The sequence below is a fragment of the Oreochromis niloticus genome, linkage group LG15 (genome assembly GCF_001858045.2).
Source record: "Oreochromis niloticus isolate F11D_XX linkage group LG15, O_niloticus_UMD_NMBU, whole genome shotgun sequence".
Classification (NCBI taxonomy): Eukaryota; Metazoa; Chordata; class Actinopteri; order Cichliformes; family Cichlidae; genus Oreochromis; species Oreochromis niloticus.
The window spans coordinates 26,646,879-26,666,808 of NC_031980.2; the positions used below are offsets into that span (position 1 = coordinate 26,646,879).

A 19,930-nucleotide genomic window follows, 5' to 3' on the forward strand; every position below is an offset into this window, starting at 1 on the left:
GCTCAATACTTTATAGTTTGCTCAACTACAAAACAACATTTGAGTGTTATGAGCTTATTAGTTATGAGCTAGAACAACTGTTAGGGATTACAGTGTTGTCATCTGTTTACCCCTATGTAATGACTTAAGTTGTTATTAACTGCTGCATGCTAAGCTGCAAGAGTGCGCTGAGGATTGAGACAAAATATGGTCTACAAACAAGCATTATATTAGTTTTTATCAGATAGTCCTCCAGTGTGCTTATTTTTTGCTTTAATTATATTGTGCAGTTATTTGTTACCCTGAAATGCTTTATGCTTAACAACAGCTCACTATTTTGACTTATTTTTGAACTCTTGTGATCAGTATGACTAGATTGTGTGAGTTTCCATACTAAAAGAGCTGTAGTGATAAAATAAGTGGCATAAGAGACACTGATTTTTGGCATGGTATACTGCAGAAGGTTTTTTTTTTTTTTTGCATAATTTACCTTTTAATTAAACTGCATTCCCTGTATTGTAACAAAACTAACATTGTTTATATGTCAGAAAATTAGCAAACATGAATAAATGGCGAAAACAATATAATTATAACATATATTTTTAATTTACTTATTTTAGGTCTGTGAAGCCAAACTTGATGCTGGGGATTTATTTTTGTCAGTGGAGTCACATGGTAAGTTACAATTTGTGCATTTTGTCATACTGGAAACACCACAGATTATATTGCAACTTAATAGCTCTATAGAACAAATGATATAAAGATTGTAGTGTCAGGGTACTTCTTAAGAAGTAATATTGCACTATTGATGATTGCATGCAGGTGGCATAAACTAAATATTCAGACGTGCTACCAACAAATGATTCATTAACAAAAGCAATGGAGCAGACTGTTTAGGTTCTTGTGGTTGTAATAACATCCATAACTGCAGGTTTGTCATTAATTTATTTTCACAGGTCTAGATGATCACATCTGACTTTGTCATTTAAATGAGGTGGACTTGCAAACTTTGCACTCTTTTGGGTAAATTGCTGTCCACTACATATACACAGAATGTGCACAGTATTTCAGATCTAAAAAGGGAGTATGTAATGGACTTGCTGGCTTTAATGTAAAAAGCCTGTTGTGTAACTTTAATGAGGCAGTTGGACTAAAACAGTATTGCTCATCAAGGTAAACATCTGAGGAATAAGGACATTGTTACTTGTCCTTGTACTCCGTGTTCTTTTAATCGCACATTTACTAAAGTTTTAAATCACATAAGTCATTTTCACAATCATTCTACTTTAAAAGATTTCGAGACAGAGCTTATTGTTCTCTGAACTTCCTTGTTCACTGAACGGCAGGTAAAGTGCATCTTTTTGTTTGTTTGCTTTTGTGTGTTTGTGTTTTCTCTAATGGGCCTCAGATGACGGTTTGCTTAAATTTGGGTCTCAAAGAATCTTTTTTTTATTCTGCCTGTACTCTCCACCCCTCTTCTTCTATTGCTCAGGTTGAAGCAGAATTTGCCCGTCTTACATCTGTTGACCTGAAAGGGTTCCTTTTTGCTGTGCTTGACCATTATGGAGAGGTTCGTGGAGCTGTACAAAATCAAGAGCAGCATAGGAGGGCTAACTAGGCTCATAAGATGCTTCGGTGATGATGTAAGTGTTCAACTGCGAAATTTAATCCTTTGTTTAAGTTTTAGGTTATCCAGTTCAACTGATGAACTCATTGAAAGAAAGCTGATAAGTAAAGTCTGTCATCATATTTCACAACTGGACATTTAGTGTGGTACCTTTTACAGAATCTGTGTATATTGGTGGTAGGTTGGATATCATATTCTACTTGAATGTCCTGATAAGCCTGATTCAAAATCTCCAATGATAATCATATATTGATGGAATTATGTATCAAAAAGCTGTGAATTTGGAGCTGTCTACATGCTTCATAAACACTGTTTAAAAAGTGTTTTTGTTTTCTTTTTGACTTCTTTGACCAGAGCCCTACACAAAGGAAGAGGACAGAGGACCTCATTTTCTAAAGGAAGATCCCTCACACACTTTCAAGACTGTGAAGGTTAGCATTGTTTCTTTTAGTAAATTTAATAATGACAGCACCACAGTGGATTTTAAATGAAACATGTGGCATCTATGAAACAATAGATGCCACATGATAACATGTGTACTTTTTCCTCACCAAATGTATTATTACAAGATCTTTGACACTGGAGTTGGTCTAGGTTTCAGAGAAACTCACTGGCAAGCTAGCATTGATATTATTAGTGTCTTGTGTTTATTCATGTCTTCACCAGGGTCTTTGACATTTCGCTGCTGTACTGTTCACTTCAGCTTTACGTTTGATTTCTCACATTGTATATTGTAATGGCAGAGATATTAGGATATTTAAGGGCCTGCAGTGGCTGCTACAGCTGTCGGGGGCAATACTTTGGTGAAATGTCCTGGACCCTGGAAAAGAGACTGTGTAGACTGGGTAAGCAATTAAAGGTTACTGGCCCAGAGTCATTGGGGAGCTGGGTAAAGGTGGATGCTGATATTCAGTGCCAATTATGCAACCTGTTCAGCCATGTCTATATGCTCTTTTTTCATGCTGTTAATATAAGGGGAAAAATAAACTCTTACTGATTAAAGAAGCATTGTCTATGGAGCCACAATCTGATCCTGTAGTGTAGCTGCAGTTTGCACATTTCATATATTCTCAGCCAGATTTGGTTTAGAGCACAGCCAATATTTAGCATAAGTAGATTTAAATTCACATACACTGATAATGGCAAGCTAGATTGTAGCCACAGCCACCGTGGGGCGCACTGACAGAGGCGAGGCTGCCGGACACTGGCACCACCGGGCCCTCTGACCACTACCAGTAGATAACGGGTGAAGTGTCTTGCCCAAGGACACAACGACTGAAACTGTCGGAGCCGGGGCTTGAACAGGCAACCTTCCGATTATAAGACGAACTCTTGAGCCACGATTCAGTGATCCACCCATGTGTGTGAATGACTGAATGTGTAAAGCTCTTTGGAGTCCTTAGGGGACTAGTAAAGCGCTATACAAATACAGGTCATTTACCATTTAAATTGAAAATTTTGTTTGAATTCTGCAATTGAAGACATGCTCAGTTATTTATGAACATGATCTTTGTTTAAAGCAAGAAATGGATTTGTAACATGGGGGTACATATCTCATTCTGAAAAAACTTTAACAACTAATAAGTGTTACCCAAAGCCAATCACCATCATCCAAGGCATCAGTATGGCTCTTCTTCGGAAAGACATGAATTCTTAACCACAAGGGATATTGTGTAATTGTAATTGTGTAATTTTATTTTATTTTTTTGTCTTTGAACCCTTTTATAGCCGACAGGTATTGAAGACACGTTTTCAAAGAGGATGAAAGTTGGCATTGTGATGGTGAAAGAAGAAGACATCATCGATGTGTTGGTTGTCCTTGAGGCGGCAGTAATCCTGTCTAATCTGAGGGATGTCTCAAGTGCCATTTCCATGCTGATGGGCCTTCTTTTTGCCCTCAACATAGACTATCCAAAGGAACTTAAGGGCATCTTTGAAGTCATTCAGAATGTCCTAATGAACATTGGTGGAAGGCAGTGCCTCTCACTAGTGCATGGTCTAAGAAACAGACTCTTGCAGGAAGCCATGCAGAACTGTAATTGTATGCTCACAGCATACAATTGCCTTAGTGCAGGGGTCTGTAACCTTTTACACCCAAAGAGCCATTTGGACCTGGTTTCCACGCAAAAGAAAACACTGGGAGCCGCAAATACTTTTTGACATCTAAAATGAAGATAACACTGTATATATTGTTTTTTATCTTTATACTTTGTGTGAACAACTAAGGTGTGCTGCTTATGATATCCATGAAGTGCTACAGAGAAAATTAAATTATATTTATGTAATCAACACATTTTGAACTCTTAAAGAAATATAACAAAAGGAAAGACACCAACCTGAACTAAAATGATCCATGTAGCAAACAAAAACTGTTGTCAGCCCCCACCCTTATATCGCCTTTGGGCTGTTGGAGCCTTGACCTGACTCTTAAAAAATAATTGGAAAAAAGCACTATGCTGCTGAAAAATAGATATTTGCAAAATTCTGCCTAAATATGTATTTTACGTGGTTAATGCGTGCGGCTGGGCGTGGTTTGCAGCGCCGCTGCAGGGGAGGCGGACGCACCTGAGCGACACCCGCAATCACGCCTCGCTGCCTTAACGTCTGTGCTATCTGTGCTGTTGTGTTGTTGGTGGTGTATGTCGGGCTGTGAGCAGAAAAGCTACAGCCGGCTGTATGCGTACAGCAACCGTGTGTGAAAAGTGCTCAATAAAGAGATGCTCAAAAGCATGCTCATGGAAACATCATCGGGTCTGCCGTGATTTGTTTACAATGGGACTTCTGCTCCTGAACCTCTGCGCACAGAGTCCGCAAATCGGGGCTATACGAAGTCAGCTTACGCAGGACTGTAAGCTGTCATCTGTCAGGCGTGAACGGTGTTTGTCTTTAACATAGTTCACGGTGGAGAACACCTGCTGACATAATGTGGATCCGAAGATCCATAATTGGCCTACCTGGGGTTGAAAGTCTTGATAAATGCATGGCGTTTCTGCGAGTGTGACTGACTTATTTTGAGCGATGAAAAAATAATAGAATATAATTTTATTTTTATATTTCAATATCACAATAATCTTCTAATTTAGAACTACGAGTTAAAAAGAACTAACATAAATAAAATACACTTCAGCTAAATACTTCTAATTTATTTGCCCAAACCACGCGGAGCCGCACTATAAGGACTAAAGAGCCGCTTGCGGCTCCGGAGCCGCAGGTTGCCGACCCCTGCCTTAGTGTTAAGAACAGTTTTTATTTTACTGTTTGTTTTTTGATAATCTCACTTTTGTATGTCACTAAATGACTGCACTTTACATTCCAGATTAGACAATTACTCATTTGTTCATGGTTTAAGAAACTTATGTGACCAACAATATAATGGTGGTTCTGTGGAATTTTTGCAATTGTAAACAAAGATAAATACAAGAGTTTGATGTCTTAGTTGTTATAAACTGATCTTTACTGTCACTTATCAAAGGTTTTGTACTATTTTAATATTTCAAGTTTTATGCTAACAGGTGTGACTGAGCACAATGAAGTTTAAAAATTTTGCAAATGTAAAGAATAACTTTTCTAAAATAGCAAGTGTCCCGTTGATACATTACATTAATGCAGACTTTATGTTGTTACTTCACAAGAATCACTACTGCTCCTAGAGTATTGGTCAGAATTTAATCTTCACCCAAACTGGGCTCAAGACCAAGTTCAAATTTATTGTTTCACAGGGCGCAACCTCTGAGTTTTGATGGATTGTGAGCCTGATGAGCTACGTCACTGATTTTTCTGTTTCTCAGATGACTAAGATGGCACAGTAAATGGTGAATGTTGGGTGCTCATGAGTAAGTCTTGTCATGTTCTTAAAACAAACTTTCTGCCTGAAATGATCAGATACACTTTAATGGAATCTGTGGGGTTTTATTTTTTTTCTGTAAACAACAGAAAATTAATTTAAAGGAATGTAGATATTTAAACCTGAGATCTAAGATAAACCTAACAGGTAGTTTTGCTGAAATGGATGTTAGAAAGCTAAAAAAAAAAAAAATAATAAAAAAAAAAATTAAGATGTTCAATACACATTTTTCTTTACATCCAGTCAATCAACTCTGATAATTAAAATGAAACTGATTTACAAGTTCACTCAGCTACCTTAAGGAGCTCAGTTAATTAATAAACTTAAATCAATTTAGCTAACAGATTATGTTAGTTAAGCTAAAATAGATTCCTAAGTTAAAAGAACTACTAAAGTATTTGAATTAACTAAAAAACCCAAGTCAACTGAACTAGGACAAGAGTTTAAACAATAGATTATTTTAATTTAGCTGAAAGGGTTTTCCCAAGTAAAAATGACAATTAAAGGAGTTGAACTGACTAACAAATCTCAGTCAACTAAACTAAGACGAAAGTTTAGACAACATGTGATTTTTCATCAACATAACATTTGGTTGTGTTACAAGAACAAACTCTATTTCTTGACTTAACTTAAAATTTTAAGGCAGCCCTTTACCTGATATTTTTAAGTTGAAACAACAAGTTATATTTTACAGTGTAACATCGCAACAGTGGTTGAGTGTACAACCTTAAAGCTAGCGGCACAATACTTGTGATTTGGTCAGTGCCAAATTAAACCCATAAAAAAGGCCATATGTCAGTTTATTAGGTCAAGTTTGGTCATGACACACAAGCTGGACCTTGTTGGCTAAAGTTACATTAGCTAAAGCAAACATTTTGGTAAAAGAGAAAACCCACGTCATGCCATGAATTCAAAACATGTTCCAACTTTTGTAGCTCTCTTTCCTTATAGTTATAACCAATGTTACTCACCTTGAAAGCATATTCCAAAGAAGACGATTAGAAAACGTCCAAGTAAAGTGAGCATGTCGTTAACCGCCAATTCCCCATGATGCACCTCGATAGCAGTCACGTGGGACAGTTTTGAATCCTGCTGTGCTCAACTTCCCCACATTGTCAAGTTCACATAAGTTGCTGATTTAGCTGGACATGAGTTTTCAAGTTAGCTTTTTTTGGTGTAATTGGGATGTTTTTAACTTGTAATTCTATGTTATAACAACAACTTCAGTCATCTATCATCAAACTGATATAGAATAATATGTTGAAATAACAAACAGCTAGAATTACATTTTACAGTCTAGGTAACAAAAGCTCAACACTGCCTCTAGCATCCTGGAGCACTTCCGTTGTGTTTTGAGTTTGTATGTGTTTTGGAGTTTGAACGTACGTTGTCTCTAGGGGCCACCGTAAATATACTTCTATTTATTCACTCCACATAAAACGTAATGAATAAATTATAAAATACAAAAAACAACTATTTAACTTTTAACTATTTAAATTTTCAGCTTTTTCCTTTTAAACAAATTTAAAGCGAAACAACACAAAACACTGCAAACCACAACACAATAAAATATAAATTAATATATTAATATGCAAAATGAAAAGAAAATGTACATTCTCTGTCATATAGGCCTGGGATGATTTTTTGGGAGAGCGTTTTCCTGCTTGGAATTGCATACATAGGATTCATTGCATGAATAAACTTTCTGAATCCTTTATCATCCGCAACTAAAAATAGTTGTGGATGATTACTATACCTTTCTAATGTGACGATGTTGTCTCTTGTTGTTGTCCCTGGCTGTCTTTCTCTCTCTTTCCCTCCCGCTCAGTTCCTGTGCTACTGCGAGTGTAACTACCGCCCCTCCCCCCTCGACTCAGCACAAGCACAAGGCTCACGTGCGGAGTGAAGCGAAAAAAAGTGCAAGAGAGAGGGTGAGAGAAGGGAAGAAAAAAAACCATGGCTCGCATCGTTCACTTCAGAGAGCCGGCTCTAAGAGTCATTTCGTTCGCGACCGACACGTCATTACGGTTTAGCTTACTGGGATGAGCAGGCGACCACATGCTACGTGGCTGAAAGCAGCCATCCTGGGTTCAAATCTGACCTGCTGCCCTTTACTCCTCTGCTTTCCTGTCACTCTTCACTGTTCCTATAAATAAAAGGGGATTCATGTTGGAAAACCCTCCAGTGTGGCTGAATTACAACAATTCTGCCAAGATGACTGGGCCAAAATTTCTCCACACTGCTGTAAAAGACTCATTGCCAGTCATTCCAAACGCTTGATTAAAGTTGTTGCTGCTAAGTGTGGCCCAACCAGTTATTAGGTTTAAGGCCCTTTTACATAGGACGCTGCACGCCCAGCACTGCGCTCTGAAACCCATTCATTTCTGTTGCTTGCGCCGTGCAATAATGGCTTCCCACAATGCCGAGCAAATTGCAGTGCAAGCGCAGCACTTGCACTCATGCATGCCGCGATCAAGGTTCAAACCAGTTGAGGTTTGACCACTGCATGCTTTGAAGTACCTTTGGGCGACCAATAGAAATGAAGCCTACAGCTGTGCAAAGTTCAGCCACATGATGAAAGAAAACGTTCTGTGCGTTCGGTGAACTTGTTGACACAAGTTTACCTGCAGAGCCTTTAGGGACCTCCAGAGCCTTTAAAGTAATTTCTTTTAATGGCGCTGGGGACCATGGGAGGAAATCAGTGTTGTGGAAATGACATGCTCTTCACTAGTCGGGATAGTTGCATCACTTTGTTTTTATGAATGAGCGATACATTTTTTTAATAAACATCTGAACATAATACAACACAAACTCTTGTGGGGATTTAAAGTCAGAGAGATACATGTTTTGAAATGGCAAGGAGCAGGCACATCTACAGGGTGGGCCATTTATATGGATACACTGTAATAAAATGGCACAAACAGGACTTTAATATTACCAACCATTCCCATTTTATTACGGTGTATCCATATAAATGGCCCACCCTGTAGTACATTTAGAGCACCCACAAAAATATGACAAGCAGAGCACAGCGACCAGCGCAACACATGTCGCATCCTATGTGAAAGGGCCTTTAAGAGGGAATCACTTTTTCACACAGGGCCATGTAGGTTTTGATGTTTTTCCTCTCAGTATTAAACACCTTCATTTATAAAGCTGCATTTTGTATTTATTTGTGTTATCTTTGTCTAATATTGAAAGCAGTTTGTTGATCTGAAACATTTAAGTGTGACAAACATACAAAAAATATGAAATAAGGAAGAGGGCAAACACTTTTTCACACCACTGTAAAAATATAAAAAAATATTTGGTTTTGCATTATTGTAGAAGAGAATTTTTATGGTAACCAGACTCTAGACCAGGGGTCGGCAACCCTAGGCACGCGTGCCACAGTTGGCACGCGAAGGGTTAACTGATGGCACGACCAATGCTGGACTGGCCATCGGGCTTTTGCTCGGTGGCCGGGTGACTTTTTTTCCTTTGTAACCGTATAAACAATGAAAGGTGGTGGATTGGCCAGATGCTGGCCGGTGTGTACAAATAACTCAGTTGTTTGGTGGTGGCTATGGCGAAGCTTCCTCAGATTCAGTAAAATTAGCAAGTGGTGGAGGCCAGCAGGTGGATGAGAGAAAGGGGAGGCAGTAGGAGGAACGACCCGAGGCAGCCGCCGGTCCGAGTCTCAGGTGAACTGAACTTCAGGTAAGAAGTTATGACCTGCAGTCTATCTGGGTCAGATATAAACCAAGTTTAGGTGGAGTTTATTTTCGTTGTGCTGACTTTTTACAGTCAGTTACAATAACTGGTACTGCGTGCTAGCTAGCATGACGGAGCTTCTATACAGCTGGGTGGGTGCTTTGATGTTAGTGATACCATAGTGAACTTTATTTTATTCATAAGGTTAGTTAGTAGAGTTGCCTGTAAAAAGACGGAATCGTCTCGTATTCAGAGAAAATATTACGCGTTTCGTATTGAGGTGAAAAGGAACACAGTTTGTCCCGGACTTCAGCTAGAATGAAAAAAAGACACAAAGCTGGAGTTATTCTGTGGTTACGCTGTCAGCTGTTTCTTCTTCTCTCATTCTCCCCCTCCCTCTGCTCAATCATGAAACGATCAATGATCAGCTGATCGGCTTTTCTCTCTTGTTTGTTTATCGCCCACTTTGCGCCAGAAAGAGGAAACCAGCGGATGTTGCGCTAAACAACAGCAGCATGTTTAAGCTTGATCAGCTGTTGTTAGAATTTATTTAATATTTCTTTCTAGTATCAGCTGATGTTTGCCGGAGCCACAGCTGTAAAAGCTGCTGGTCATGATGGTTTGTATATCTGGTGAGAGGGAAACATGCAGATGAAACCAGGAGATGTCCTTACTGAATCATCAGAGCTGAACAGGTGATGGAGAAACAGGTTTACCTTTTACGTGACAGTAATGAGTTGAAGGGAAGTTATGAACTGTTTCTGAGAGACAAATAACACCAGGATCCTTTTCTAAGTAGCTGACAGCTGGTAACTGTGCAGGGGCGGGTCTAGCAAAGTGTTGCCAGGGGCCAGGTAGGGCATTAACAGGGAAAGGGGGGCACAAAGAAATATTTTCTTATTCTCGTTTAAAATGTCTGGGTGTTATTAAATAATTATCTGAAGCTTACAACCAAAGTTTTTATCTGACATAAAATGTATAGAAATCATACATATAACATCGAAATAGCTGGAATCTACAGCTGTGCGTGTTCATGGAGTTTGCATTTTCACCTGCTGCACATCACTACCTGACAAGTTTGACTGTCTTCAGAACATTGCAGAGGCCTTATTGACAGTATTTGGCTCTACATATCTGTGTGAGCAGATTTTCTATCACATGAGTGTCCTCAGGTAGCCGTCTGAATGCTGGACACTCGGAGACCTGTGTCTCTGAGTGTGAGACCAGAGATCACATTAACATGTGTGTCTCTGTATTAACAAACATGCCATATTGGCCCAGTTTATTTTTCTTATCATTGTTGTGAGGAGACCATAAATAGCATTTGTATTTTCTGTATTTGCTGTTATGGAGTTCTTGTTATGGATAAAAAGTGTCTTTTTTTTGTTTGTTTCAAAATAGCTGATAACTATTCGCTGATAGCTGCCAACATCTGCAAACAAATATAATTCTATAAAGTGGTTCTATATAGTGTGTAACTGTTAATATAGAGCGTTATTAAATTTATTGCTAATGCAATCATATGGCACACTGACTTCTGAGGAAATTTTAAATGGCACTCGCCATCAGAAAGGTTGCCTACCCCTGCTCTAGACTCTGTTGAACATTATGTAATATGAAGACAACATGTAGTATTTAAGTGACCAAGTAGTACTGGGGTAAAAGTTATTGAATAGTGTTGAAATAAAATGACAAAATTGTGGAGGATTAAAATATTCCAAGAGCTCAACTTACTTCATCTAAACATGTTTCAATCGCGTTTCCTGAACACAAAATGCACAGGTTTATTGAATATGAAGAAGTTGTGTTGATTTAACTCATTTGTTTAAGTTTCTCCAAAAGCAAAACATTTGTGTGCAACCAATGTCCACTATTGAATCAAGTATATCCAACATGGCCTTTTTTTTCAGTGCACGGTACTTTTTTTGCAGGTCGTGTTATAGAGTGTTACCCTTTATAGAACTATTTAACTGAGATTAAAAGAATTGGATATGCAGCCATAGCTTTTGTCTACTTGGAGGATATCACTTTAAATTTGGGCCAGAAATAAATCTATTCTGCAAAGAGTACATTGAATTAAAAGGGTAGGGAGTTATTTGTTTGTCAAAAAAAGTAACAAAAAAAATCAGAATGCCTGTTTCAATTATTAATTTAAGCAAGTAAAATATAAAAATTGGTGAAACAGTATATAGTATAAAATATGCACCACCAAAAACAAATGTGTTCATAAAAATTTTGTTGTATATATTATCTGTTTAAGTCAAATGCAGGTCAAAATAGAGCTAAAAAGACAGAAAAGTTAATATTATATTTTCTTTTTCACATTTTTAGAATTGACTACATCCACTGGGATTTTTAAACACCCTCAAGCATGTCAGAACAGTTTTGAGTTCCTATAGTCACCCTGAAATGTTTTTCCAGAAATTATTAATCTAAAAGCTGATCTGAACCAGCAAAAGAAAGCATAGATAAAAGGATTTATCACTGAATTTAACAGCGCTATCCAATTAAGAAATTCAGTCAGAGGAAGTACAATGTAAACATAGCTGAAGGGAAGAACAGTGGTGCAAAGAAAGAAAGGCAACCAACACATGAGGAAAAGGCCCATAACAACAGCCAAAGTTTTGGTGGCCTTCCTCTTCTTCTTACTATCAGCTGTGCCAAACTTTGTTGTGGTTTGGATGCTGCGTACTTGTCTCTGTGCAAGAAGGAGAATCTTCAGATAGATACGCAGCATTATGATCACTGGGAGGTAAAATGAGAAAATAAGTCCCATTATGTTTCGTACTGCAGCATTAGTTAAACACTTTCTGGCACATTTTTCTTGCTTCCCTCCAACAATTACAAAGCTGATTCCAATTAACACCGAAACACCCCAGATCATGAGAACCATGATATTTACAACATAACTGTTTATCTTAGCTTTATATGTCAGAGGTTGACATACTGCATAATATCTGTCAATAGAAATACAACATAGATTCAGAATAGAAGCTGTGCACAATGAGACATCAAAGCTGCCTCGTACTTTGCAAAGTAAATCATCATAGTAAAGACATGAGGTTAACACTACAAACCCAACAAGCAGGTCAGCCACAGCCAGAGAGAGAATGAGAGAATTAGTAGGAGTGTGGAGCTGTTGTTTTCAAAAACTGTTGTTTTCTCACTCCTTCTGTGGCTGGAATTAAAAAGACTGCTTTTCCTGAAGCCATGAAGCTGAAGCCGTGTTGGATTTAAAAGTATGTATTCATCCTGTTCCTCCCGGGCCCGGAACAATAATTCCAGACACTGTTAACTCAAAGACTGATTGTGAGCTCAGGTGAGTTCCCAGCTGAAATAAAACTGCGCATGGTCTTTGTTCATCCTCTATGTCCAGTTGAGAATGAATCTGTGCACTCTCACATTAAATTAAATGAACTCAAATTAGTAGTGTCATCTCCAGTCTTAACAGAGGGTAATGATACAATGAATGGGAGAACTGACTGACATTTTAATCACCCTGTCTCAGTTCTTTTAACTGTAAGTTTCAGAAAATAATGTGGTTTGTTGGCTTGAAATAAAATATTCCCCACTGCTGGTACTACAGCTTACTACAACTACCACAAGCAACTCACAGCAGTTAGTGCCAAACATACACTGGTAAAATACAACATTAACTGAAGGTCCATTTCATCTCTGATTAGCTCTCCAACTTTCTCCGCTAACACCGATGGACACAGCTCAAGCCTGGGAATGGTAAGATCAGGCTTGGGGGCAAGTTTGGCTTTCCTGAATACAAACGCAAACTCTGTCTCACCATGTTTGTTCGTTAACTTCAGGTAAGCCACAGCTGCAATTGCCTGGGTTGATGCATCACAGAAGACACAGATTTCTGTATGCTTCGCACCAAGTAAGGAGAAGGAGCAGTACGGCCTTGTGATATGGATTTGCTTGAGATGTTTGAGAGCATTCTTCCATTCTGACCACTCCTTGAACAAGCCCTCTGGAAGAGTCTCTTCCCACCTACAAGTCTCTTTGATCAGTTCCCGCAACAATGTTCTCCTCTTGATACTCACTGGCACTGCAAACCCCAGCAGGTCAAAAAGGCTGTTGATTGTGGAGAGAACACCTGTTTTTGTGTAAGGCTTTTCAGTTTGCGAGACCCTGAATGTGAAAGTGTCCCCTTCAATGTCCCAACATACTCCTGGAAGAAACTCTGTGTTAAGATCTATCTCCTTGAGCCCGCTTGCTAAGTCTACAGTAGGGAATGCCTTCATGACATTTGGCCTGTTTGAGACTATTTTGTGGAGTCTCAGGTTGGACGCAGCAAGCAGTTCCTGTGCGTCTTTAAGGAGCTTGATTGCCTCTGACTCAGTGGGGAGGGATTGGAGTTCACTGTCAACATAGAAGTGTCTTTGGACAAACTGCTTGGCTTCAGAAGAGTGCTGTGTGTTGGACAGGTGTGCCGCCTTTCTCAGACCGAAAATTAATACCGCTGGTGAAGGGCTGTTGCCGAACACGTTCACTTTCATTCTGTACTTGACAATTGGCTCTCTTGGGTCATTGTTGCGGTACCACAGGAACTGGAGGAAGTTCCTGTGGTCTTCTGGCACCTGAAAGCAGTGGAACTTTTGTTGTATGTCTGCTGTGACAGCCACCGTTTCTTCTCTGAAACGGATGAGCACCCCCACCAGACTGTTGTTCATATTTGGACCTTTGAGCAGCACATCATTTAAGCACACTCCCTGAAACTTAGCACTGGAGTCAAACACCACCCTGATGTTCCCAGGTTCCTTTGGGTGATAAACACCAAAGAAGGGCAGATACCAGCATTCTTCTTCTTCTTGTGAAGAAGAAAAATGGTTCGGTTAGATCTCTGTCAAACAACCCCTGCATGAAATATATAAAATGTCTCTCCATCTCAGGACATTTCTTTAATGTCCGGCACAGTGACTCTAAGCAGCTGAGTGCTTGGTTTCTGGGAGGTGGGTTCTCAGTGTACGGAAAGGAAGTGGAGCTTTCCAGCTATTTGCATTGTCTTGGTAAAAGTCTCTTTCCATAATCTGCAGAAAGGCTTGGTCATCAAAGGGAAGGGGCCAGCTCTTCATCCTTTTCACTTTGCTGAAATATGTGTTTCCCTATTTGACATGAGCTGTGAGTGTTCCAGGGTTTGTTGTGTGACTGTGGCTGCTCTTTGACATGAAAACTGTTCTGACAGGGTGTTAGGAGATTTGGACGCCGATTCTCTAGAACGCTCATTCTGTATGTGCCCATGATGGCTGGCTTATGGGCTCCCCCTAGGCATACATCCCCTACAATAACCCACCCAAGTGCAAGTTTCTGAGCAAATGGAGCACTGACTGGTCCATTCACTCGTTCATGCACTTTGTGCACATGTATCATGTCTCGTCCTAACAGCAACATAATCTCGGCCTCAGGGTCTAGGGGCTGCATGTGACCTGCTAGGTGTTTGAGGTGTGGATGGGCTAGAGCAACCTCTTGCATTGGGATTTCAGTCTTGTTGTCTGGAACAGAGTCATACTCGACCAAGGAAGGCAGTGGAGAGCTGAACTGGGCATCTACGGACTGTATAAAGAGGTTCTCAGCTAAGTGGCCATTTGCGGTGGAAACCCCAGTACATGTCTTAAGTGTGTATTGTGCTAGGTTGCTCATTGGGATGCCAAAGATGTCGAAAAGATTTGACTTCGCTAATGACCTATTGCTCTGGTCATCTATGATAGTGTAAACCTTGACTTTTTGTGTGGATGCACCTTTGGATAAATGTAGGCTTGACATATTTTTGAGAAGGAGCGCCCCCCACCTAAGTCCCCACAAACTTGAGTGCATGCTGAGCTAGTCTCTAAGTCTGGGCTACTCTCTCTGCTATGCTCCTCCCTGTGCTCCCTGTCCTGGTCTGGAGCAATGTTTCGAGCCTTTGTGTTTTGTGTCCATGGAGCTGGACCTGCATGCAGTGCTGCAACGTGTTTGTTACTGTTATACTCTAAGCAAGCAATCTCTTCCTTACAGTCTTTGGCTTGGTGAGCTGAGGAATCACAGCACCTAAAACAGATGTTGTGTTCTCTGAGGTATGCCTTACACTCATCTAACATCTTTTCCCTGAAACCTCTGCACTTCTTTAACGAGTGCGGTTTCTTATGGATGGGACACTGTTTGTGAACTCAATCGCGCTGCCCAAGCTTGGTTTGTAAGTTTTGTTTACCACTGTTTTGTCGACAGTAACAGACGGTCTTGACTTGACAAATCTTGTATAGTGGTGTCATGAGTTGTTGGACCTGATACATCCATCCATCCATCCATCCATTCGCTTCCGCTTATCCTTTCCAGGGTCGCGGGGGCTGCTGGAGCCTATCCCAGGCGGGGTACACCCTGGACAGGTCGCCACTCTGTCGCAGGGCCAACACACAGGGACAGACAACCATTCACGTTCACATTCACACCTACTGACAATTTGGATTATCCAATTAACCTATCCCCTCAAACTGCATGTCTTTGGACGGTGGGAGGAAGCCGGAGTACCCGGAGGGAACCCACGCAAACACGGGGAGAACATGCAAACTCCACACAGAAAGACCCCGGCCTGATGGTGGAATTGAACTCAGGACCTTCTTGCTGAGCGGCAACAGTGCTAACCACCGTGCCACCGTGCTGCCTGGGACCTGATACAGTAGAATTTAAAACGGATGTCATTTTCATTTTTGCTTCATCTTGTATGAAGTAACAGAAGAATGAAAATGGAGGGAAATATACATCATGTCTTTGCTTGTATTTAGTCCCCTCTGACATCCACTTGTCTTGAAGATTTGTTGGCAACTTATCAACTATTGGGGCAATGACACGCAATGTGTCCAAATACACTAGTCCATGTAAAGACCCTTCTGATTTGGCTGCATCAATTTCAGAAAGTAGGTCGGTAGGTATCTCCCGTCATGTAAACTTTGCTCTGATACATGCTGCTTCGGCCTTTGCCCATGCTTCTACTGCTGCTTTGGCGAGTTAACTGCGGGATTTGGATGTTGATCCAAAGCAGGTGGACCGGATCTCCAGGTGCTCCTTCTCCGCTGACAACATCACATCTGGGTCAGATGTCTGGGAGACTGTGCAATGTGCCTCCAGAAGTAGCCGTTTCACCAGTCTTTTTACTATTCTGCCTAGTTAAGTGTGAGGGCAGAATAAAACTCAAACCAAAAATGTAAGAAACTAGAGAACTAAACTGGGAATAAAGAACGAAGAAGCGGGGAGGAAAACACACTGCAGAGAAGCCACATGAAGGTCAACGACGTGTTTAATGGATCCTTCAGAGGACCCGGCCTTCGTGGTCTACGTGGGCCGCGTCCTCCGAAGACCGAGAAGGCCAGAAGTGCAAGGCTTGTGAAATGGGACGGTCTAGCCTCTGCCGCACTGCTCAGGTTGCCTAGCAACCATGATCCTGTCGCCAAACTGCTTGCTCATAGGGGGTCATATGATTGTTGGGTTTTCCTCTGTATCTATGAAGCGCCTTGAGGGGACTTTTGTTGTGATTTGGCGCTATATAAATAAAATTGAATTGGATTGGATTGAAGTAAACTTAATGTGATAAATTAGGAATTATGTTGTGTTTCTTACAAAACACAAAAAGGGGAAGAACTGTCAGGAAATCAATAATAATAATAATAATAATGGATTGCATTTATATAGCGCTTTTCGGAACCCCTCAACGCGCTTTACAATACCACTATTCAATATCCTTAGTATCCTTAGTATCCTTATTTTCCTATTATATTGTTTTATGTACTTTAATAATGAAGGCTTGTAGAGCAAGGCCACCTTTGACTCACAAAGTAAGTGCTCAGCCAAACTGAAAAACAGGAAGTTTTAGTGCACAGGCATATTAATAGATAAGACACAGAAATGAGGAACATTCCATATAAGCAATGTTTGAGACTGTGTGACGTGTAAAGTACCAAAATAACACCTATATGAGACACAGTTTATGATTCTAATGTTAGAGCTCTTGCAACTGGCGTTTGAGCTGTGCAGGGGTCTCTCTCTTCCAGAAGATGATTGAATAAAAAGGCCTGACCTGTCGCTCGGTCAGGCCTCTTCCGGGGCAAAGGGGCCCTCGGGCCTCCGGCCTCGGGGCCTGCAACTCGGTTCACTATGGCACAGCTGGCTGGCGGGCACGCCAGTGCAGCCCCCTCTGGCTTCTGCTCCGTGGCTACTGGGTGACCCCTCGTCTGGGGATCTCCTCAGCCCTTCCCAGGAAGGTGGCACGGATGCCCCTCCGGTGGTACTCCTTGGGCTCTCGCACTCTGGGGCCTCTGGATGTCTGGAGCCTGGATCTCCTCCATGCCTGCTTCATGCCCTGGGGGACGGGGCTATGGCCCTCCACACCCTCTAGCAGACTGTTACATGGGGAAACCTTTTGTATACAAGCGCGTTGATCCACACAGGTGTGCACACGGGTGTTCACTGTTCGTAGACATAAACTACACCTTTCTTAGCTGCTACTTCAAAGCACATTGTGCGCTGTCTGTCCTGCATGCTGCACAACAACTTTCAATATTTAGTATTTACTGATGTTCACACTTAGCTAGATTAACGTGATGGTGTTGTGTTTAGTATGTTGCTTTGTTTTTGTTTGGTTTTTTTTTTTTTTGCTTGTCTTCTCTTCTTTTTCTCTCAACAGGTGATCCAGGAGATTTTTTTTTTTTCTTTCTCTTTGTCTTTGTAAGTGCCCTTTCTCACTGTCTCTTTTGCCTTCTGTTTTCTTTTCCTTCCTCTCTTTCTTTCTCCCTTTCCTATCCCCCAGGTCATGTCTGTCCCATCTCTAACAACTGAAAATAAAATAAATAATAACAACAAAGTTTGATCAAATGGACCAATACGGCAATGCCATGATGACCCATTTGGCAGAATAAATCCATTTGGTATCCTTGTTGGTCTTCAGACAACAATTCTGACGGCTAAAGAACCAAATGGGACAGACAAAAAAAAAGAAAGAAAAAAAAAAAAAGGGACGGTCTAGCCTCTGCCGCACTGCTCAGGTTGCCTAGCAACCATGATCCTAACCACTGGAAACGTTTCATACAGCATTTTTGATAGAAAGGAAGGAGAACATTTTTTTGTTCATCTGTTTGTTTTTATATGAGCTCTGTTTGATTTGATAAGTATCTGAGGCTGAGACCACGGGCCTCTAAAAACATGATTGTTGGGCTTCATTTCTGTACTGAACAGTAATTTTAAGATTAAATAGTAAATAACATTTAGCTAATGTTGTTCATGAGACTAAAGTAATCTCACTTTGGTAATATAAATATAATATGGCCAATATTAAAGTTATTATTATATTAATCATTATTAGTTATTAGAGCAGTGAACTTGAACTCTGTCAAATTCTGAGCTTCTGTTAGGCTCAACGAACGGACTCTATGGCAGAATACACAGAAACGCAGGTAATGCAGAAAGTGCTCTTTATTTACAGTGTCTGGATTATTTACATAGGGTGGGAGATTATGTCCAGTGATAAATAAACGGAGGGAAACCAGGGAAGGGGGCTGACACACACTCGGAGGGAAAGGGGTAATCGGCGCATGCAGGGTGGATCTATAAGAAAAAGGAAAACGAAATTTTAGGGGAAGATACCAAACAATCGGTAAAAAGCGACAATAAACATGGGGAGAGCTGGAGAGCTCACTTGTCACACTGGCAGTACAGGCTCGGGCGAGAATCTCCGGGATGCGAAGATAAAGATGCGATTGATGTTTGAAGTGATCCCGGAAATACGGCTTCACCAGCAGCTGACAGGCAAGCGGGTGATGGATCCGGCTAAGGATACAGGACAACAGGTAAGCAGACAAAATCCAAAACATGGGTTGACCGTAGTGCACACCGCGGAGATTAACAAACACGTTACCACTCAGATAGGCGACAATACTCCGACACCAGACGTCTGTCGCGCTGCTCCTAAATAACGCTCCATCAAATGACGTCTGATGAACCGCCGGTGTACCAGCATCCCGTCACACACCGCCCCACCTACCTGTGCTGAAAAAGGGAAGCAAACCCATGACACCACACCAGAGAAAACCCACCAACTCCTAATAGCTTCAGTAAAGATTCAAGTTACATTTATCTATAACCTTAAATTGTCACTCAAAGACAAGTATCTTTTACAGTGTATATATAGATGTATTACATATAAGAGACAAATATTATTCTTTTATTATGTTGGCAGTACTAAATTTGGCTCAGTGCTTACAAATTAGGGGTGCAACAATACTCGTATCGATATTGAACCGTTCGATACAGTGCTTTCGGTTCGGTACGCATATGTATCGAACAATACAAAATTTTACATTTATTTGATCAACTTTTCTTCTGACGATGCTGTCTGTGTTGAGCGCTCAGTGGATCTGCGTTCGACTACCCCGCCTAGGCTGCACTGTCGAGTGCAGATCCACTGAGCGGAGCGCAAGCTAGTATTAAACCCCGATCCTTTTGTCCCCATGATAGAACAGAGAAAACCGACTCATAGTGTGTTAAAACATTTATATTTCTTTTTATTCAATCATCTTCTGGAAGAGAGAGACCCCTGCACAGCTCAAACGCCAGTTGCAAGAGCTCTAACATTAGAATCATAAACTGTGTCTCATATAGGTGTTATTTTGGTACTTTACACGTCACACAGTCTCAAACATTGCTTATATGGAATGTTCCTCATTTCTGTGTCTTATCTATTAATATGCCTGTGCACTAAAACTTCCTGTTTTTCAGTTTGGCTGAGCACTTACTTTGTGAGTCAAAGGTGG

The 19,930-nt window shown here is 40.7% G+C and overlaps 1 long non-coding RNA gene across 1 annotated transcript; it reads right to left on the minus strand.

Moving 5' to 3' along the window:
• Nucleotides 1-18,587: 18,587 nt before the first annotated feature.
• LOC112842392 (uncharacterized) lies at nt 18,588-19,363 on the minus strand. Its single transcript, XR_003214140.1, has 3 exons — nt 19,036-19,363; nt 18,817-18,947; nt 18,588-18,725 (listed from the first exon to the last, which is right to left on the minus strand). It is a non-coding gene; the product is annotated as an uncharacterized LOC112842392 (long non-coding RNA).
• Nucleotides 19,364-19,930: the final 567 nt, after the last annotated feature.